The sequence below is a fragment of the Pelodiscus sinensis genome, chromosome 19, assembly GCF_049634645.1.
Source record: "Pelodiscus sinensis isolate JC-2024 chromosome 19, ASM4963464v1, whole genome shotgun sequence".
Classification (NCBI taxonomy): domain Eukaryota; kingdom Metazoa; phylum Chordata; order Testudines; family Trionychidae; genus Pelodiscus; species Pelodiscus sinensis.
Genome location: NC_134729.1, coordinates 25,341,147 through 25,364,353, shown reverse-complemented (window position 1 = coordinate 25,364,353; position 23,207 = coordinate 25,341,147). Strand labels below are relative to the sequence as shown.

General features: G+C 47.4%; 1 protein-coding gene across 2 annotated transcripts in view; it reads right to left on the bottom strand.

Annotated features, from left to right (window-relative positions):
• The window catches only part of MARCHF2 (membrane associated ring-CH-type finger 2), a 48,831-nt gene extending 28,922 nt beyond the window's left edge, over positions 1-19,909 (bottom strand). For both annotated transcript variants that reach the window (XM_075903136.1, XM_075903137.1), the window contains exon 1: positions 19,752-19,909. The gene's annotated coding sequence lies outside the window, so the exon portion shown is untranslated. The remainder of the gene's footprint in view (positions 1-19,751) is intronic.
• Between the last annotated feature and the right edge of the window lie 3,298 nt (positions 19,910-23,207).

Sequence of the window (23,207 nt, the reverse complement as noted above, 5' to 3'; positions counted from 1 at the left end):
TGTGCCAGGCATGGCTAGTGTAGAAGAGAGGTGAGTGGGTGGCGGCTGGGACAAGTCAGTCTTGGCATACCCAGAAAGGGCTCTGGACCTATAGGAGAGCCTGAAATAACTGATTACGCTGAAGTGAAATCATTTTCTTTTCAAATCTCTGCACTATGGAAATCAGCCATGACCATGACCCAGCTTAGTTTATCAGTCACAGCCAGGCCTCAAATCAGACTAAGACAGACAGAGAAGAGAGAGGCTGTTCCCTGGTTGCAGGCTTGACTGGACATGCAGAGAAAACATGAGAGCATGGCTATTAAGGAGATTCTAAAAAGACTTATTAAGAAGATTAAAAAGGGAAAATCTTATTTGGATGAACTTTCCTTTCAGGAATTTACAACAACGTTAGTGAGTGCTGAGATATTTAACCCAGCATTTCTTCACGCTCTGCTTCTTGCTGAAATACATACAGCACAATCTTCCCCACTCCCCTGCCTCCATTCAGCACTGCAGGGGAATCCACACACATTACAGTGTGCCAGGAAAGGGGTGGGATTTTCTCAGTCCACGGCAGGGTGTAGCCTGTAGTCACTGTGTTAATAAGCATCGACTAATGGTATCCCACAAATGCAAAGGAAAAGCAGTTAGTATTTCACAGTTACAGTTAGGGGGAAAATAAGTGAAGTCCAAAGAACATCTCTCATACGCTCCAATTCCAATTTCATACCCAGCTGAATGTGTTGCATACAAGGCCAAGTTTCTCTCTTTCCTAACTTCCTATGGACCTCAATCTTGACACAGTCATTCTCCTCAAGAATTTCCAAAGCTCATCATAGCAATCCTACCATGGGAACACCAAGGAGAAAAAGCCAGAGTGAATGGCAAGTGCTGTTTTCAGAACACACGCCTGTCTTTTTAGTCACCCAGTATTTTCTTTAACGGCCCTTTGCAGCTAAAATTTTCCATGCTCAATGTCTTCCCAGATATCTTTTAAGTTTGCAAAGTAAGATCTCCTCAGCTGCCTAAGTCCCGTAAAGGTGGATAAAGGTCTCCATAACATTACAGAAGGGAGTTTTGCATACTCAACACCTAAACAGACCTGCAGAAATGCCTTGGTTTGCAGAGCTCCTTCTTGAGGTGCATGAGAAGGGAGACTGCACAGCCTGTCCACACCAGATATATATGGCATGTCTACACCATGGCAGGAATATGAAAGAGAACACACCAGCCTGGTGGGGATGCAATAGTGCAGTCAATTAACTGATAAGCAAAAGCTTATAAGGTTAATACTATAGACTACACGCATTTCCCTCCCTTCCCCTTGCCAGTAAATTTTTTAGAAGGTTGGCCAGCAGCCCAGCTCAGTCCTGGCTTGCGTTGGGTCCAGGACCTACCCCCACTGTGGCTCTGCGTTTAAAGTGTATTACAAGCCAGGAGGCAGCCCGGCTCAGTTCTAACTCTTACCAAGTCTGGGAGCTCAGCTTCCCCCCGACAGGGGCTGCTGCTTCTATCGGAGGCAGCAGCATGGGGCAACAGGCAGCTGGTCCATGAGGGGAGCTGGTCTTTAAACTGGCTTCCCTCGGAGACCAGTTCCTGCCTGGCATCCCACGCTGCTGTCTCTGATATAAAGGCAGCAGTGTGGAGTGGCAGGGGGCTCCTCAGGAGTGAGGCCAGAGCACACTGACTGCTGGCCCCGTCCCCAGGGACTCTAGAATAGTCAACTAACCAATAAGAACTCATGAGGTTACTCAACTATTCAATTAATCGATATTTAACATCCCTGGTTTAAACATAACATCTAACCAGTTCATTGATTAAATCAATACCTGAAACAAATTCTGTGTTCAGGGAATGTTACAGTGGTGATTACTGGCCAAATCTTGCTTTCCTTACTCACTTGAGCAGTCCCACGTGACTAAAGTGAGCAAGATTTGATATGTGACTACAATAAAGTGAGGAAATGTTCACGTTCCAGTAACAGTAACTCACCCATGTTGCATGCATGCAGCACAGTGTGTCTGTGGGCAACACACTATCCACTGCATGCATCATGTCCAAGTTAACATTGCTCCTGAAACGTTCCCTTGTAATTTGACTTGTTTTTATCCAAATTACAACTGGCACCATGGGTGGGGATGGAGTAGCATCAAATGTCTTTAAAAAAAAAATCAGTTTAAACTAACCTGAGCCTGCAGACACTAAATGCCCTACTCATGACCGTGTGGTTTTTGCATGGTGTCACTACAGAGACGAGCAAAGTACCTTAACTGTGCACTTCCCTACTTCGGCTTGGACTGCTTTTAAGTTTAACCGTAACCGATTTCCTGATGCTTGGGTTTTTTGAATAATTACAATGAACCTGTTCAAATTTTTTTGCCCTAAAATACTGATAATTTCATAAATCTGTGCTCTTAGCCTTAAACTCCATCTCAAGTATGGTAGTATCCAAAATACACTAGAGAGGGCTGCCCCCTTTTCTGCGGCATAGCAGTAAGAACACTACATACACACACAGGCTACAGAAGATAAAAATCAGACCAAGGCTAGAGTCAGTTTCTGGAGAAATTCAAACCCTGTGCCTTTCAGTATCTGAAGAGCAGAAGGTTGTTTTGAAATGGTCATTAACACCTCCCACCTTGTGCAAATGGTGACGTAGTTCCAGACAGGTTCTCTTAAAATCTTTCTGCAGGTTCCTACAATGTCCTGTTGCTATGTGCATTTTGGAGTGAAGTGATTTCACATGAGCATATCTTTCAGATATGTTCTAGGGAGCAGCAGGCTTCTGGATGGTTCATTCTCTCTCCTCCCCACACTGCAGCGTGTGCACATTGTGTGTGTATTTCCAGACAGTTGTATGGTCACAAAGCTTTTTAGGCTGTGATAAATGTGTCAGGGGCATAGCTTCAGCACCATGACTCATCTGACTTAACCTGCCACGTCATAATCCGAAAGCATTTGAAGAGATAGCTGGCTGGGCCACACGACTGCGCGCGCGCACACACACACACACACACACACACACACACACACACACACACACACACACACACACACACACACACACACACACACACACACACACACACACACACACACACACACACACACACACACACACACACACACTTTTTACATAAAACTAGAAGACTTACTTGGCATTGCCTAGGTCCTTCAGGGCAGGGGGCTGGCAGAGTGGGGGGTGCAGGAGTCAGGGCAGGACCTTGGGGATGTGGCGGTGGGGCAGTGCAGGAAGGTGGGAGAAGGGGTGTGTGCAAGAGTGAGGGTTGAGGGGTCCCATCCAGCACAAGCCTTCTCTCCCTCTCTACTCCCAGCCACTGGGGTCTTCACTCTCCCCCAGCCTCCCACAGCTGCCAGGGGCCTTTTCTCTGCCCCCCGTCCTCTGCAGCCAAGGGCCAGGGGAAAGGCGGGGGGGAGGGGGAAGAGAGGGGAAGGGTTTCATAAAGCAGGGCTACTTACCCAGTGTGCTTGCAGGGAAGATGGCAGAGCCCCAGCTCTACTGGCCACTCCCTTGAAGGATGGCTGTCCCCATTGAACACTGCAGAATAGCTCTCCACTGCGCTCACTGCCAAAGAGCCTCTCCTTTTCCATGTTATGGAAAACAGTCCCTTTCCCAGGGCTTCCAACCAAGCCTTACACAACCAACCCTGACCTTGTTTTACGTTATGGTAAGAGGAAACCCCATACCAAATGTGGTGGACCTAGCTCTTACCATTTAGGAGGAGTTCTTGAACAAAGGGACTCAGAGACAGGCAGACGCACAAGTCTCTAGGATACATAGCTAGATTACGTGAATAAATCTATAAACCTTTCTGATATCAAGCCAGCCAATAAAGTAAGTTATAGTCCTGAGCATTTGTACAGCAGCTCTCAGTCTGAAGGATCTCAAAGCATTTCACAAGTTCTGAAGAGCACATCCATGGGTACCAAAATTCAAATTCACGGCCATGAAAAAAGCATCAGACACCATAGAATCTGGTTCCCCTTCTCCCCAGGTGAAGTCTGGTGTTTTATTCTGTACCATGCAGATTTCATGGGGGAGACCAGTGTCCCGCAGACTGGGATGTCTGACCTAACAGAGAATTATGTGGGGAGGTGTCACAATTATTTCTGGGGATGCAGTATTGCCACCCTAACTTCTGCTGCGCCTTCAGAGCTGGGTGGCAGGAGTAGCTGTTAGCCAGGTGCCCTGCTCTGAAGGCAGGGAACTGCCAGCACCAGTGCAAAAGTAAGGATACAATACCGACCACCCTTTATTTCTGTGCTGGTAGGATGCTGACTTCACACGCTGATGTCTGGCCAGAAGCTGCTGCTCTCCAGCTGCTCAACTCTGATGGCTGCCCCACACCAGCAGCAATGCAGGAGTTAGGGTAGCAGTGCCGCAACACCTCCCCACCCCCCCCAAATAATTTTGCACCTCTCCAACTCCTTTTGGGTCAGGACCCTACAATTACAGCAATGTGAAATTTCAGATTCAAATTATTGAAACCATGACATTTCACTGCTCATAGGATTTTTAAAAAATGGTAAATTAGAATTGGGAAAAGTATAGCAAAGGGAAAACACAATTCAGGATATGGAACAGCTTCTGTACAAGGAGAGATTAAAAAGACTGGGATTGTTCAGCTTGGAAAAGCGATAACTAAGAGGGGATGTGTTATAGATCTATAAAATCATGGCTGGTGAGGCGAAAGTGAATAAGGCAAATGTTATTTACTCTTTCACATAACAAAAGAAGCAGGGAGTCATTAGGAATACATGAAAGGGGAAGGATCACTTGATGATTATTCCCTGTTCTGTTTGTTCACTCTGAAGCACCAGGCATTGGCCACTAGCTGAAGACAAGTAGACAACAGTCTGACCCAGTATGGATATTCTTATCTACCAGCAACGGTGTTAACAGAACTAAACCAGCATAATTATGCTGACAAGGTGGAGGTTTTTGTAGCAGGGCTAGGGATGAAAGCGATTAGTTGTCTACCCAATAAGCCTAGGCTTATCAGGTAATCGAGTCACTACTCGACTACTAGCTTCCCCCTCCTTGCTGCCTCTGTATCAGAGGCAGCAAGGGCGGGAGCAGCAGGAGCCAGTTCCCCCAAATACCGTCTCTACGAGAAGGCAGAAGAGGTAGAGGTGCAGGAGGAAACAGCAGGAGTGGGGACTGAATCAGTCCCCGCCCACATTGGGTCCTGACCGCTGCACCTCAGTCTTGTAAATGTAGGAAGAGCCCTGGGGGTGGCTCTTACTACGTTTAAAAGGTAGAGGCGCAGCGAGAATAGTGAGCGTCCCACCCCCCTTCTCGACTAATCGACAGAAATTCTATCAACTACACAATTAGCTGATTAATTGAAATTTAATATCCCTAAGCAGGGAACAAAATTAAGCCAGGCTACACTCAGACTGCAGGTTTTGACAGCACTTTCTACTGTAGGCTAGGCTAACTCCACCAAACTTCCTGTTCCTCCCATACAATCTCCTTATTGGATTCCTAAAGATTACAGGTAGTTTTCTGTGACTGTCCAGCAGCTGCCATGGTATACTCATTAGCAGTAGATAAATATTTGCACCAAAACTCATAGTCCAAATGTAAACCTTGTGTTTGAGCTGTCTGAACATGACTGGAAGTCGACTCATCTGAAAAACCAGAGAATTTGCCTGTGCAGGGAGACCAGGGCCAAGTCTGAAGATGAAAGCCCAAGGAGCGAGGGGGATGGGGGGAGTGAGAGTGTCAAGAAGAAGGAAGTTGGCGCATTTCTTCTTCAAGTCAGATTTCTAGCTTCCCAGAAAATAACAGGGCTGGTTTGCTTCCAGCCCCTATGATAAGTGAGTTTATGAACCCAACCCTGAAGGATTCACACAACCCTAATATTCCTCCCTGTGATTGTTTCTGTCAGAAGATGAGGAAATAAACATTTGCTGCAGGGACTCCCTAAGCGTCAGAAACCAAGCAAACAAATGATTTTTTTTCAGCCTATGACAAGATGAGGTTCAAACTTCTAATACTGGAAGATCAACATCTAATTGAAAAGAAAACTGAGGCTCTGATTACACGGATGAATTATCATTGTGACTTATGTCTGAAAGAGATTAGACGATGCCTAATGGAAAGGCCAAAAGGAACAAAGTTACACACATGCTTAGTTCTCCTATAGTCTCCAAAGAGCCATCTGCCACAACATCATAATAGGGTTCTCCACTCTTTCCTTACTATAATAGCACATTGCATGGTAATCACCAAGCCCTGAAGCAAAGAACTACAGTATGAAGAGATGGTTCCCAACTAAACTGGAACCAAATTCAGTCCAACTTTACAAGAAAGCAACTGAAAAGAAAGACAGGCAGTTGCCTGGTCCCTTAGGGCTAACTTAGAGAATACCAACTTTGAAGATGAATAGCAAGGTCTACTTAGAGACAAACCATAAAATAACAATAAGAAAGGCCATACTGGGTCAGACCAAAGGTCTATCTAACCCAGTATCCTGTCTGCCAGCAGTGGCCAATACCAAATGCTCCAGAGGGAGGGATCACAACAGGTAATACTTGTGTGATCCCTCCCCTGTCACCCACTTCTAGAGAAACAGAGTCTAGGGATACTATTCCTACCCATCCTGGCTAATAGCCATTGATGGACCTAACCTACATGAATCTATCTAGCTCTTTTTTGAACCCAGTTAAAGTTCTAGCCTTCACTGCATCCTCTGGCAAGGAGTTCCACAGGTTGACTATGCGCTGAGTAAAAAAAAACATCCTTTTGTTTGTTTTAAACCTATACTAGAACTGAATTACAGTAAAACTCCATTGGTCCAGCATCCAGTGCTCCAGCACTCCTGATGGTCCGGCACCATCAGGAATCTGGAAGTGCTCTGGCTGCTGGACAATTGGAGCTGCTCTGCGCCTGGCTTTCCCGATTCAGCCGCTGCTGAAACTGACCAGCAGCTGAATCAGGGAAGCTGGGGGCAGAACAGCTGGGGTGCTGCCCCTTGGGGCAGTGGGACCAATCCGGCAGCACCCCAGCTGCTCTTGGGGACACCTGGGGAAGAGCAGCTGGAGTGCTGCCGGGTTGGTCCCGCAGTGCAGAGGAGCGGGGCTACAGGACCAACCCTGCAGCACCCCAGCTGGTCTGCCCCAGGCATCCCCAAGTCAGCCGCTGCTGAAACTGACCAGCAGCAGCTGAATCGAGACGCCTGGTACAGAGCCGGACTATCGGAAGGGGGGTCTGGCATCCCCCCCCACCCCAGACCCCTCATAGCCCCCCCTTCCGATAGTCCAGCATATCTGATAATCCGGCACCTCCTGGGTCCTAAAGGTGCCAGATTATCGGAAGTTTACCGTATAATCCTGAGCCAAAGCAAAGGGGTCCTGAACACTAACTAATATACTATAGCTGCTCCTGCACTTCTATAGTTCCTGCACTTCTATTGGTGGTGGATGCTTCGTTTATATAACTGATGCATGGTTATTTCTCAATAGCCGTATAGTATGGGATTTCCCAAACTCTCGCCTGCTAGTATTAATCTGAACTCAATTTACATGATTACCGTACAAAAATAACCAGGGCTCGACAAATAATACAATCTACTCGCCCATGGCAAGTAGATTGTAACCTGGAAGAGCCGGGTTCGGGCGATCTGCGCATGCGCAGATCACCAGACAGCACGGCTGGCGAGTGGGGCTCGCCACGGTTCGGCGAGCCCTGAAAATAACTACACGCCTATTTAAATATACAAGTCTTTTGGCATGGCGTGCATTTTGAAGCTATTTTTCAGCAAACACCACTTAGCTTCCCTCGCCCAGGAACTGGAGAGCTTGAAAACATACATGCGGTTTTATTATTGGCTATTCTCATCTACTTACAATGAGATTTAGGGTCCTAGATCACAGGGGCAAATGACCTTGAGAACTATTGCATTTTGGCTCATTTCCCTCTCGCACATGCCTTCCTGCTGTAAGGGCCAGGAAGCCAAGCTGCTCCTCTCCAGTATTATAATCACTTTGGGAAATCCCTTTCTCTCCCTCCCTGTTCAATTTGTAATATCTGACTAGCAGATTTGCCTGGCATTGCTCTGGTTTTTTGGAAAATAAAATGAAAATGTGCTTATGATTCATGTAAATCATCACTCGGGGGGGGGGGGCTGTAGAGGTGGGGTTCAGGGTGCAGGCTGCAATGGGGAAGAGGCCAAGCCCAGCCTTCTCTCACTGCAGCAGCTTGAGGCCAGGTGAGAAGCACTTCTCCGTGACCACTGACGCTCCAGCACACACAGCCAGAAGAGGGGTGCGTGTCCCTCAGTTGGGAAGGTCCAGTTTCGTGTGCCACCTGCACACTCCCCAGGAGAGTGAGGAATGCAGTAAGCTTGGTACTTTCCCCTCACTCCATGACAAAGGGGAACAGCCAGCAATGTCCCAGTATGAATCGGGCGTGGGGAGAATTTCAGCCCCCACCACGCCCTGCCTAACCCTGGCTGGGGCAGATCCAGGCTCATCGGCCCCCTTTGCTCCCAAGTCAGAGTAAGGAACGCAGCAAATTGCACTTTCCCTTCATCAGGGAGCAAGAGAAACAGCCAGCAATGTTCCTGTTAGGAGAAGGGGGGAATTTCAGCCCCCTCATCCACTGCCCACTCTAAAGTGTGCCTGGGAGGTGGGAGGCTTGGTCTGGAGCAGTCCTGGATGGGGTGGGACACATCCCCAGCCAGCCCCTTTCACCTGCCTGCTGCTGTCTCTTTTCTGTATGGTTTTATGACCAGCAATCCCATTCTAGGCACATCCCATTCATTTTCCTGGCACAAACAAGCCCTCACCTTGCTTTAAGTTTGATAAGAAGAAGCTGTACACCGAATTTGGTGGTCTTAACTCTCACAGATTAGGAGGAGTTCTTGAACAAACAGACAGACACAGAAACTCTCTCCTGTGTATAGAAGATTACATGGCATTTCCAGTTATTCTGGTAATAAAAGCCCTGCTAATTTGCATGAAGGGAACACAGAAATAGAATCATAGAATACTAGGACTGGAAGGGACCTCGAGAGTCATCGAGTCCAGTCCCCTGCCCTCATGGCAGGACCAAATACTGTCTAGACCATCCCTGATAGACATTTATCTAACCTGCTCTTAAATATCTCCAGAGATGGGGATTCCACAACCTCCCTGGGCAATTTATTCCAGTGTTTGACCACCTTACAGTTAGGAACTTTTTCCTAATGTCCAAACTAAGCCTCCCTTTCCAGCAGGATTGGTGCCTCTAAACTTTGCTTGGTGCCTCTAAACTTTGCCCTTAAAGGAAGGGGGGGAGAGGAGGGTCTAAAAGAATTTTCATTTACCTGTCAAATTGCTGAAAGCATTTTTTTTTAATGAAACACTTTCCTTTAAAAAGTGAACAACAAGTTCAGAATTATGGTAACAAATGCCAGAGGTCTGAATGCAGGACAGCTTGTCAAATAGCTCCATTAGCTAATAATTCTAGCTTTTTAAAACTCTCAGCTTTGGAGCCATTTTTTTCCATGCTTACTATATTCCCCACAGTAAAATGTTTTTGGAAATGTCTTTGTAATTTTTGAGATATGACGTACACAAATGCTGTTTTTCTTACTGTTCAAAAGTCATAATTGTTGACCAAACAATGACTGAGCCATATTTACACCCAAAATTTGTTTTATACACAGCCTTTTCATACATTGTCTATGTGTTCCAAATGTTAAAGTACCAGTTATAAACCAAGCTGCTTGTTTGCCCTGGCAAAAAGAATAAAGAATTGGACATACCACTGTTCTGCCACAGGAAAACCAATCATGTGTTAGTTAAAAGTGGAGGTCATAGACCAAGAGAATTTTAATTTTCTTTAGAATTTCCCATGGAAAACAATAGAGAGGCATTTATTCATGAGCCTCCAGGCAATAGGAGCAGCTACAGAAGCAACAGTCACTGTTGCACTGGGATGGTGTAAGAGCAGGAAGGAGGGCAAAATGGAGCCTAGTCAGGATGCCTTTTCCCTTCACTGTTGTGGATTGGGGGAGACTCTGTAGCCAAGGGAAAGCCTGCTCCTTTAAATAAAGAGGGCTTCCTAAGACTCCCAAGGGAAGCTAAGTTAGCCGGGGAACTGCATTTAGGATGTTTGTGGTTTTCTAAATTATCTATACTTCCTTCTGCTTTATTTGTTATATAGAAGATTTACCCAGCTTAACTCAGATAAGTTTTGTTTTTCCTACATTTAAATTATTGCTCTGGTGTGGGGCTGGGGAGGAGGGGTTCAGTACCCAGGCTTTCCCAGGGAGAGAGGACAACCCCAGCCCTCTCTCACCGCAGCAGCTTGGGGGTCAGGTGAGAAGCATCTCTCCATGGCCACTGCAGCTCCAGCAGACACAGCCATCGTGCATGTCCTCCAAATGGACAGACAAACAGACTCTCTGAAACACAGAGTAGACAGCTGTCCTTTTCTCCACTCCCTGGCCTCTCCTGGTTCAATGGGGTTATAGCTGTCCCAATCCCCTTCTCTGGCCCATTGTCCCCCCCCCCCCGCACCGTGATCATTCTACAGTATAACTGTCCCTCCTACCAGACCCCTCCCATTCTATTTGATGAGAAAAATCAAATTCCAGGAATGTCTCATTTTCCTGGCACAGACAACTTCTTCCCTTGCTTTAAGTGCATACCAAATTTGGTGGCCTTAGCTCTTACTCTTGGGGAGGAGTTTTAGAATAAACACCTCATAGGTGAATAGACGGACAGGCAGATGCACATTTTTAAAATATATAGTAAGAAGTGCAACAGTGTTAAGATACTTTTATACAGAATTCTGTGCATATTAAGTGTTACACCTACCACCAGACCCTCTAAAGAGGGGAGAGAGAAGGCTCACATCTTTGGGTGGTGTTCTTTGAGACATTATGTTTAAGCCACAGGAGAAGAAGTCTAAAGAATCAACACTGGTGCCAGAGACTAAGCAGAGGAACCACATGGTCTAAGACCTCAGGGGGGGAAGAAGGGGCTAGAGAGAGGATCTGCATACCAAGAGTGCATTAGGAACCCCAATACAAGGAGAGAGCCTGGGCTCTGATCAGAGATGCTAAAGACACAAGGGTTTTCAGCTGGATCACTTCATACCATTACTGCCCACCCTGCAGACTGGGAACCCAATTTGACATGGCATCTTTTCTACAACTTTAGTTACACACAGAAGAGTACAAAGACAGAACATGAGATCATGCAACTGAAGATGGTTACAATGCACATGCACAACAGAGAGCTGACTTGAACTTTGCCATCTCCTGCACTTTCAGGAATGATGGTAGAAATGTAGCCATGTTAGTCTGGTGCAGCTGAAACAAAAACAGGACTGTGTAGCACTTTAAAGACTAACAAGATGGTTTATTAGATGATGAGCTTTCGTGGGCCAGACCCACTTCCTCAGATCAAATAGTGGAAGAAAATTGTCACAACCATATATACCAAAGGATACAATTAAAAAAAAATGAACATATGAAAAGGACAAATCAAATTTCAGAACAGAAGGGGGATGGAGGAGGGGAAAAGGGGGGAGGTAAGTGTCTGTGAGCTAATGATATTCGAGGTGATAATTGGGGAACCTATCTTGGTAATGGGTAAGCGTCTTTATTCAAATTTGAATGTAAAGTGTCAAATTTAAGCATGAATGACAGTTCAGAGGATTCTCTTTGAAGTGAAGTCTTAAAAGGTCTTTGAAGCAGGATGCAGGTAATCAAGTCGTTGAGACAATGTCCTTTCTGGCTGAAATGGCGAGAAACTGTTTTTTCTTTGTGATCCTGTCTGATATCTGTTTTGTGGGCATTGATCCTTTGGCGAAGTGTCTGAGACGTTTGGACCTAACCTCCATTAAATTATCTAGCTTCTCTTTATACTCTGTTATAGTCCTAGCCTTCACAGCCTCCTCTGGCAAGGAGTTCCACAGGTTGACTACACGCTGTGTGAAGAAGAACTTTCTTTTATTAGTTTTAAACCTGCTACCCATTAATTTCATTTGGTGTCCTCTAGTTCTTCTATTATGGGAACTAATAAATAACTTTTGTTTATTTGCCCTCTCCACACCACTCATGATTTTATATACCTCTATCATATCCCCCCTCGGTCTCCTCTTTTCTAAACTGAAAAGTCCCAGTCGCTTTAACCTCTCTTCATATGGGACCCGTTCCAAACCCCTAATCATTTTAGTTACCCTTTTCTGAATCCTCTCCAAGGCCAAAATATCTTTTTTGAGGTGAGGAGACCACATCTGTACACAGTATTCAAGATGTGGGCGTACCATAGTTTTATACAGAGGCAGTAAGATATTCTGTGTCTTATTTTCTATTTAATGTCACACACATTGGGTTAATGCAATTGCAGGATAGATGCATGAGGGGGGTTTGGTGGGGGCCAATCTAATCCCTATTGGTAGGAGGATGGTGGGAAAAGTCCTGGGGTGTGTGTCACATGACACCTTTTACTTTTGGTCATGTGTCCATCTTGCCCTTCGAGTGTTGCCTCCAGAGGTGTGGCTAATGGGGGTCAAAGTACATTAAAAAAATTCTTTGGGTGCACACCCTAATGAAATGTGCTGTGCATGCCTATGACAGGAAGCAGTGGAGCATGTAACAGCAGGGCTGGGTCCTAGAGAGCCGAATGCACTGCCTGAAGCACAGTCTGAGGAAAGGGATTGGCTCCAGGGGTCTCTGGGAAGGAGAGGGAGTAGGGGATGGAAGAGCAAGTCAGTCATAGGGGCACCAGTTTAATAATCTCGCGTAGGGCACCATAAATCCTAAGGATGGCCCTGTCCAGTAGCTTGGCTTGGTGGGCTGGATCTGGCCCCCAGGCCATATTTTGCCCAGCCCTATAGTTAATCGACTCCACTATTACATCCGTAGTTGGTCCTGCTTTGAGCTGTGGGTTGGACTAGATATCTCCTGAGGTCTCTTTCAACACTAATCTGTGTTTCTACGCTCCTATTATAACAGTGTTCAAGTATATAAAAAGTTGTTACAAGGAGGAGGAAGATAATTTTTCTCTTGAATCTCTGAGGATAGGATAGGATAGGATAGGATAGGATAGGATAGGATAGGATAGGATAGGATAGGAAGCAGTGGTCTTAAATTGCAGCAGTGGAGTTTTCGGGGGATGGTAGGAAAAACTTCCTGTCAGGGCAGTTCAGCACTGGAACAAATTGAGAGAGGTTGTAGAACCTCCACCGTGGGAAGCTTTTAATAACAGATTAGACAAACTCCTGTTAGGAATGGACTAGTTATTTCTTAGTCCTGCCTTGGGACCTCTTGTGTTGTAGACCACATGCTAGAACGCTTAACTACTAGACGAGATAGTTCAGCCTACAATGCTGTGTAGTCTGGTGATCAGAACAGAGAGGGGGAAATCTTGGGGTTCGGTCATTATCTTAGCCCTCTGTGCCTCAGTCTTTTCATTTGCAAAAAAAGGGCTCTTGGGTTGTTAAGACCACAAACATTAAGTCTCTTCAGAAAAGTGATGCAAGTGCAAAGTATCGTGTTTGTGGATAACTTACTATCTGTTAGTATATTGAAGACCGTGATCAGGCAACGTCAATATCCATTCTTTGAGATTTAACAATGGCTCAGGTAGACTCTTTCCCCATGCAAATCTTTCATGTAAACATCTTACTGGGAGAGGTATTTATGGCCAAATGCTGATAGCCTGTTGTTGGGAAATGAGGAATACATATTTTTCTTCAAAATGTCGCTTTCCCAGAATTAACATAAATCTAACAATTTCTAGCCCCTCCTAGGAAGCCTTGTTATACTTCTTCAGCAGGGCATGAAGTCTTAAAACATGAGCATTCAAATACATCATGAAACACCAGGTTAATTAGCTTATATTTAGAAAGCATTAGAAGCAAACATTTAATATCCTGTGCTATCTATACTTGATGCCTGTCTAGGACTTAATTCTTGAAGGTGTTGAGAATCTTCAACTACCATTTACTTCAGTGGGAGTGAGGGTGCTCATCTCTTTCCAAGAATCTTTTAACACATAATACAAGTGGGCTATTAATGATTTAATGTTGCTACTACACGTAGCAACAGTTTTGGAAGATAGTATAACGTCCTCCTCTTTTAGTCTGGCATCATTGCATCATGTTAATTTCTTGAACAAAGAAAGCACTTGGAAACTCATTCTTTGTTCTTTAATTTATGCAGACAAATATTGTCTGTATCTGAAAAGATTTTTCTCATAATTGGTTTTATATGCCTGTTATCTTGTTCTGTCTTTGTGGACTCCTACTGAATCTCATTTATCAGACTGCGTGACTGTTGATATACAGAGAATTCTCTGACATAATTGGTCAAGCTTACGAAGGTACAGAAACACACGTGCTGGTCTGTAGAACTACCTGTCATGGCTCATTTTCACCTTCCTCTGCAGAATGTGACATGGGTCACTTACAGGTTTAGACTAGGGATATAATAGTGTAGCTGATTAACTGATAAGCAAAAGCTGCACATGTACATAAAAAGTTAGAGGGAACAATGGTGGGGGTATAACAGATGCCTTTGTAAGACAAAGCCCTGAAAACATTAGGTCACCTGGTGAAACTAGTTTAAACTAGGGATGTAATAGTGTAGTTGATTAACCTATAAGCTTTTGCTTATTGGTTAATGCTACAGACTACACGCATTTCCCTCCCCCCTCTCAACCAGTAAGTTTTTTAGCAGGCTAGTCAGCAGCCCAGCTCAATTCTGGCTCACACTGGGCCCAGGACCTATCCCCGCTGCGGCTCTGCATGTGAAGTGTATTAGGAGCCGGGTGGGCAGGCAGCCCAGCTCAGTTCCACTTTGCACTGGGTCTAGGAACTCAGACCCCACCCTCAGACAGGGGCTGCTGCCACCCTGCACTGCCCCGTTTATCAGAAGCAGCAGCAGAGGGAGACAAGCAGCCGGTCCGCAAGAGGAGCTGTTTTTAAACTGTCTCCCTTCATGGACTAGCTCCCACTTGGCACTCCACGCTGCTGCCAAGCCCGCCCCCGGGGACTATAGAATAGTCGACTAACTGATAAGAATTCATGAGTTTACTTGACTATTCAATTAACCGATATTTAACATCCCTAGGACCAACCCCAACTAAATCATCCCAGCCAGGGCTTTGTCAAACCGGACCTTTAAAACTTCTAAGGGTGGTGATTTCACCACCTCCCTAGGTAACCCATGCCAGTGTTTCACCACCTTCCTAGTGAAGCACTACACAGCCTAGACCTCCCACTCTGCAACTTGAGACCATTGCTCTTCACTGTGCCATCTGCCACCACTGAGAATAGCTTGGCTTCATCCTCTTTGGAACCTCCCCCACCCCCGATAGGTAGTTGAAGGCTTCTGTCAAATCTCCCTTATTCTTCTCTTCTGCAGACTAAATAAGCCCAGTTCCCTCAGGGTCTCCTCATAAGTCATATGCTTCAGCCCCCAATCATTTTTGTTTCTCTCCGCTGGACTCTCTCCAATAAATCCACACCCTTTCTGCAGTGGGGGGGGGGGGTCCAAAGCTGGACTGTACTCCAGATGTGGCCTCAGCAGTGCCAAATAAAGGGGAATAATGACATCTCTGGATCTGCTGGCAATGCTCCTCTTAATGCAACCTAATATGCAATTAGCCTTCTTGGCTACAAGGGCACACGGTTGACTCATATCCAGCTTCTCATCTCTTGTAACCCCCAGATCCTTTACTGCAGAATTGCTGCTTAGCCGGTCAGTCCTCAGCAGTTATGTCTCCCCACCCCCCAATATTACTTTGTTCTCCAAATCTCAGATTTTATTGTAAAAAGTAAGAGATGGGGCTACAGTGAAAAGTTATATCGGCTTAGCTGTGTCTCAGGGGAGTAAAAATTCCACCCGCCTGAGCAATATACATTAAAGTGTGACAGTCTTCTTCCACTAAATGAGCCCAGTTCCCTCAGTGTCTGGAATTAGTGGATTTTTTCCATCATTTTTATGCCAGTAAAAGCCCTAGCGCTATGAAGATAGAAATAATTAATACCATCCAAAGGAGTTAAACTGGAAAAAAAAGTAATTTTGATGGTGTAACTTGTTTTCTTGGGGAAGGGTATAAGATAGAGCGGCCAAACTGTGGCTCATGAGCCACAAGCGGTTCTTTTATTATTAAAATACAGCTCCCAGAACCCCCATTCCCACCCATTCTCCATTTAGCAGCAGGAACGAGGGCAGGGTAGCTCAGGACCTCTGCCTTGCAGCAGGAAGGTGGGTAGGAGCTTCAGTCCCCTGGGGAGGAGGCGTTTCAGAGTGTCAGCCCCATGGGATACACCTATTGCGGCACAGGGCTTCAGCTAGGGCAGAGCTGAAGCCTGAAGTCCAGACAGATGCCTTCCACAGGGCTGAAGCCCTGAGCTCCAGCAGGTGTGCCTCAGCACTCAAATTTCTGAAGATTGTTGTACACAGCTCATAGGATAGGTAAGTTTGATCCCCTTGGTTCAAGCTATCCTGGCAAATCTTTTCTAGTGAGGCCATCACTCTCAGTTAATTGAGTAGATCTGAAATACTCTTCTCTCACAGGAGGGATGAAATGATTTAATCTTTTAAATTATTCCTGGGCTCCTGCATTAATCCTGCACTGAGTTAATGGTACAGTTTGCACCTCACAAAGCTATTGTTCCAGAATCCCTGCAGATGTCTCTGTATGGGTAATACTTGGCTCACATTTCTCTTTGCAGCCCCTGTTACAAATCGTGTGGAGGGGCAGCTCTGTCACAGTTGTGTTTTAAGTGATGAGAGAGGTTCTCCCATTCCTGTATTTAATCCGCATCGTTCCATTAACCTAGTGCTGTCCACACTCACGGTGAGATTCACTCAGGCTCTGTCTACACCAGTGGTTCCCAACTTGTGGTCTGCAGACCCCTGGTGGTCTGCGACAGTACTCCGGGGGTCCATGGAAAGTTTAAAACTAAGGATCGGGCCCACTGTAGTGTCTCTTCACTACATAGCTCTACAGAGGGGAGGGCTCCAAGACATTTTAACAGATTGAAAAGGGGTCCATATGCTCGAAAGGTTGGGAATCACTGAGGAAGTGGGTCTGGCCCACAAAAGCTCATCACCTAATAAACCATCTTGTTAGTCTTTAAAGTGCTACATAGTCCTGTTTTTGCTTGGTCTACACTATGGACCTTATAGTGCAACAGATGCAGCTGTGAAGGTCTCCTGTGTAGACATGCTATGGTGGTGGGAGAGAGGCATCCTTCCAGCATAAACCACACTACCCCAAACAAGCCACAATAGCTATGTTGGCTCCTGCTGACATAGTACTGTCCTCATCGGCTCTTTTGTTCATGAAACTTATGTCGGTTGGAGGGATGTTTTTTCACACCCCTAACAAAAAGTTTTGCCAACAAAAGGGTTAGTGTAGATAAAATCTTAATTCCATCATTCAGGGGTGCAGATTTTGAAGGACATGGTAACAGGATCTGACAGAAGAGAGTGCAGTATCCATCCTGCCTCCGTTGAATGAACTCAGTGTCTGTGTCACACACACACACCCACCCACCCACCCTTCTGAAACAGATCCTTGCCCTCTCCATGTAGGGAAAGCCAGTCAACAACAATGAAGCCATACAATAGAAATTAAAACCCTGTCAGAGAATGAAATAGTCCATAAGGTCTTACAAAGTCAATTTTCTTGGTACTAATACACACTTTCCACTAGTGCCCTGTCTCCAACCTTCCCCATTTAGCCATGCTCACATGGACTCTCCACAATCTGGTTTCAATCCATGGTGTGACACAGAGACAAGCTCTAACGCAGTGTTAGGCAACTTGCAGCCTGTTGGCCACATGCAGCCCACTACGACTCCACCTGCGGACTCTGGTCAAACCCCTTCCCCTTTGCGCTTCTCACACACTGGGGCACCAGAGCCACACACTTCCTAGTCCTCTCCTTCTCCCCCAGCACTTTCGGAGCATCATGAATTCACTGAGTCATGCTCCATCCCATCCCCGCTCCTTCCACTGTCTCCCAGAGCTGGAACTCCAGGTGCCCCAGTGCACAAGAGGCACGTGGGGGACGTGGCAGACAGGCAATCTGCAGATGGAACACCAGTGGGCTGCAGGATGCCCACTGAGATGAAGGAGGGCATCCCATGCAGCCCACTCCCTATTCTTGGTTGCCTAAAAGCTAGTCAACAAACTCTATGGCAACTAAAAGAACAAGCCACGGCACAGATGCCACCCAGTCTCTGCAGTGTTCCAGGCAGTCAATGACAAGATGCTGCTGACCCTACAAGAGTGGATGGCACAGCATTGTCATGTCTGCAATAATTTCTTCCAAACTGGCTCCAGAGTGTTAGGGATGGGGAGCAGCTAGAGCATTCACATGCACATGTCTGCAGTAATCAGTGCTGCCCGCCTTCCTAATATGAGAGCTCATGGATAAGGAGCAAGATAACACAGCCTTAACTGCCAACAACAGAAGACTACCTGGCCTTCTACTCCACTTAGGAAGGGACAGTCAGTTTCACACATACAGAATGAGAAGCAGCTGTCTAGGAAGGAGTACTGCAGAAAGGGATCATAGTGGACCACAAGCTAAATAGGAGTCAGCGGTGACACTGTTGCAAAAAAAGCAAACTGATTATAGGATGCATAAACAGGAGTGTTATGAGCAAGACAGGAGAAGTCATTCTTGCACTTTTCTCGCACTGATTAGGTCTCAATTGAAGTATTGTGTCCAGTTCTGGGCACCACATTTCAAGAAAGATGTGGAGAAATTACAGACGGTTCAGAGAAGAGCAACAAGAATGATTAAAGGTCTAGAGAACACGTGCTATGAGGGAAGGCTAAAGGATTTGGGCTTGTTTTGATTGGAAAACAGACAACAGACAGGACATGATAGTGGTTTTCAGGTATCTAAAAGTGTGTCATGGGGTGGGGGAATTGTTCTCCTTGGCCTCCAATGATAGGACAAGAAGCAATGGGCTTTAACTGCAGCAAAGGAGGTTTAGGCTGGACATTAGGAAAAGCATCCTAATTGTCACAGTGATTAAACACTGGAATAAATTGCCTAGGGAGGTTGTGGAATCCCCATCACTGGAAATATTTAAGAGCAGGGTAGACAGACATCTATCCGGAAGAATCTCAGCGGTGCTTGGTCCTTCCGTGAGGGCAGGGGACTGGACTTGATGACCTCTCACGGTCCCTTCCAGTTCTAGTGTTGTATGATTTTTGTGTCTCCTCAGCAAGTGTAACTGACTCGAGACTCGGGATATAAAATCCCATTTCATTGGTTAACTGGTTAAATGTGATGTTTAACCAGTTAACCAAATAAGGAAATGCAGGAAGTGACCTGATGGGCAATAACTACAGCTGGAAAGTAAAAAGTTAAACACTCTAACAGGCAGATGGGAATTCCAAAGTCATTGGGCAACCAGACAGACTGACAGCCTTGTAGCCTCAGGGCAATGCTGATACAACCAACTCTTGTCCCTTGTCCCCAGAGAATCTGCCTCAGCCTAGGGGAGCTCAGGGCAGCAAGTGTTTAGCTTAGATACCAACTTAGATACCCGAAGCGACCCCTCCCCACCAATCCCAGCTCCCTTCCCTCCCCCGTCCCCTGACTCCTGAGCTTCCCCCCAATCCTGGTCACTCCTCCTGCTCCCCCAACTCCCCGCAGCGACCCCTCCCCCCAGTCCCAGCTCCCCCCTCCCTTCACAGACCCCTCCCCCCAGTCCCAGCTCCCCCCTCCCCGCACAGACTCCTCCCCTCCGCTCCCACGACCCCCCTCACCGTCCCTGGCGCGCCCGGGGCTGCCGGTGCCGATGCCCTGGGCCGAGGCTCAGCGGGGCCTGGGCCGCCCCATCCCCGGCTCCTGCGGCCGCCGGGCGCCGCCTACTGCTGCCTCCTCCTCCCGCCCGCTGTCACGGCGGCCGGAACAGCGCACGCGGATAGCCCCGCCTACGCTCCCGGCAGCCACTCAGCGCACGGGACTACACAGAACGACGGCTCTCTCGCCCAATCGCCTGCCGCAACCGACTGCAGACGTCATGGCATGGTCCGATGGACAGAGCCACGGGCCTGCAGGCGGGCGAGGAAGCCGACAGGGCAAGGCCGGCTCCGCGCAGGGAATGAAGGCGGCAGGGCGAGAGCCGGGGGCGGGGCCTGAACCCTGCCCCACCTAGCCCCTCCCCAGCAGCAGCCACCTACCCTGGCCCCGCCCCTTCTCCGAGGCCCCGCCCCTCACTCTATTCCCCCCCACCCGCACCTGCCCCAGCCTGGGTCAGGGGGAGGGGGAGGAGCAGGCTCCTCAGGATTTCACCCAAGCAGACCAGAGGGGCCTGCCCCTGGGGAGCCGGGACTGAGCCCCCTCGCCCGTGGGCTCCAGCCAGACTCCTGCGGCCGGGGGGGGGGCTCTGGGAAGGGGGTTGTACAATGGCCCAGCAAAGCTCTGTCAGCACCGAGCCAAAACGGGGCCAGGGAGGCGGCTCTTGGGGGCGGTACCTTCGGAGGAGGGGCTCTGGCTCCTCGCACAGGAGGATCCCGCCCTGGAAAGAATCGGACGGGTGCTAGAGGTCGCTGGTAGTGGGTAGAGGCCTGGCAGAGCTACAGCTGCACCGAGCGCTGCTGGAGATCTGACGTGATTGTCTCTGAGCTTGAAGCATTGATGTTTCAAAGACAGTACCAGGGATGTCAAGGCATAGTCAACTTACACGATTAACTGATACGCCTAGGTTTATTGCTTAATCTTGTTGACTACATGCATTCCCCCCATCCCCCGCCAGCTTGCTGCCTCTATCAGAGGCAGCAGCACAGAGTAGTAGGCAGCCGATATGCATGGGGAGCCAGTTTTGAAACTGGCTCCCGTCACGGACTGGCTCCAACCTACTACCCTGCACTGCTTCCTCTGATAGAGGGACTGCAGCACACAGTGTCCGGGGACTCCCCAGGAGTGGGAGTGCACTGGCGGCCATCCCCAGCCCTGGGGACTGTCAAATGTTAGTGGTTACATGACTATGTCATACAGTTATACAACTATTCAATTACATGTTATCTAACATGCCTACCAGGGAGGGAACCAAGTGCCAGTCTGAGTGGCCTTTGGTTTTAGATACATCTTGCCAAGAGGCATGAGATGCCTGTGAGAAAGGAGCTTCTTGATGCTGCTTAGCTGACAGTTTCTCAGGTGGTACCAAACCTTTGGTACTGGCATGAACCGGAGTCACAGTTGGACCCATTATCTGACGTTTCCCAAGGGTTGATTCAATTAGATGACCTATCCCTCTTTCTAGATTCTCTAGTAGAGAAGATGGGCTTCTTCCTAGAGATAGAAGTCAGGAGATTAGTGTACCATCTGTACACCATCAGATAACATGAGCAGTGAATTATTAGCTTTCCAGTGATATATGCCCCAAAGTAGGGATGTTAGCTAGCAGGTAATTGAATAGTTGTGTAACCACATGAAATCTTAGTTACATGACTAGTCGATAGTCCCTGGGGGCATGGCCAGCAGCCAGAGCACTCCTGACCCCACACCCAGGGAGCCCCCTACCACTTAGTGCTGCTGCCTCTATGTCAGAGGCAGCAGCATGGGGTAGCAAGGGGAACCAGTCCATGAGGGGAGCCAGTTTAAAAACCAGCTCCCTGCACAGACCAGCTGCCTAATGCCCCACACAGTTGCCTCTGACACAGAGGCAGCAGGACAGCAGCAGCCTGTTTGGGCTGGGGGGGGGGGTCCAAGATCCCCACAGACAGCAGCAGCCTCTGTTTGTGGGGCAATCGGGCCCAGCAGGGACAGAGACTGTTTTGCAACAGCCTCCCCTGCCCCTTCCCCCACTGCTACCTCTGATAGAGGCAGCAGCACGAGGTGGGGGGCAGGCAGCACCATGGACCTGGTGCTGAGGGAAACCAGCTTTTAGCCAGCTCCCTCCCCCTTGCTACCTCTGATATAGCCTAGGGCTTATCCATTGATTATATAGTCGACAATAGTGTCTGGCTGGTGAGTCTTGCCCACATGCTCAGGGTTTAGCTGATCGCCATATTTGGGGTTGGGAAGGAATTTTCCTCCAGAGTAGATTGGCAGAGACCCTAGAGGTTTTTTTTTTTTGCCTTCCTCTGTAGCATTGGGCACAGATCACAGCTGGAGGATTCTCTGCATCTTGGGGCCTTCAAAGTATTTGAAGGCTTCAATATCTGAGACATAGGTGAGAGGATTATTTTAAGAGGGGTGGGTGAGATTCTGTGGCCTGCACTATGCAGGGAGTCAGACTAGATGATCATAATGGTCCCTTCTGACCTTAAAGTCTATGAGCATGACAACTGTGTGCCAATTGGCATTGGGATGCTCTTCAGACCACAGCAGCAGGGAACATAATTGCTCTCTCTCAGCCACAGGCAGTCAAAAAGAATTGGAGGAGCAGAAGGGTCACACTTCTTATATGTTCTCACATGCGTGCTTTGGAGGATAGGGTTAAAATTCAAAACCATCTAGAGTAAGTTGAGAAATAGGGTGAAGTAAGATGAAACGCAGTAAGAACAAATGCAAATACTCCATTTAGAAAGAACAAATCAGTAGCACGCATGCAAAATGGGAAATGATGGCCTATGGAAAAGTACTGCAGAAAGGGATCTGGGGGTCAGGGTGGACTACAAGTTAAGTATGACTCAACCATGTGACACTGGCTACATCGAGACTTCACTGGGAAATCGGTACGCAAGAGGCTTTTCTGAAATTTGGCATGTCTACACTGTGAAAAGTTTTGGAAAACAATGCTCTTTCAACATCCCTAATTCCTTGTAAAACAAGGTTTACAGGGATGGTGAAAGTGTGTCAGCTTTCTTGAAAAAAAATAAATTCTGGTATCCCAGAAAAGCAATGCAGTCTAGATGTAGCCATTGCTGCTTAAAAAATGTCTGGGATATATTAGCAGGAATGTTGTATGTAAGACACCAGTAGTAATTCTTCCACTCTACTCTGCACTGATACTGTATCTAGTTCTAGGCTATGTCTAGATAAATTGCGTATCTTTTTCCAATTTGCTTCTGAAAGAGGCTTTTCTCGAACACCTGCTCTGCAGAGATGAAGTACAGGGCCAGAGGGACCCCCTGACTTCAGTGCTCCCGCTCCCACTCCCCTCCGCACAGTTAGCAGGAGAATCCTGGGAGCAGGACAGAGCACAGTGAGGGAGGGGCAGATGACCACATGCTGCCCGGCTGTAAGTCTGCATCTCTGCTAATCCGCTGGGCCGA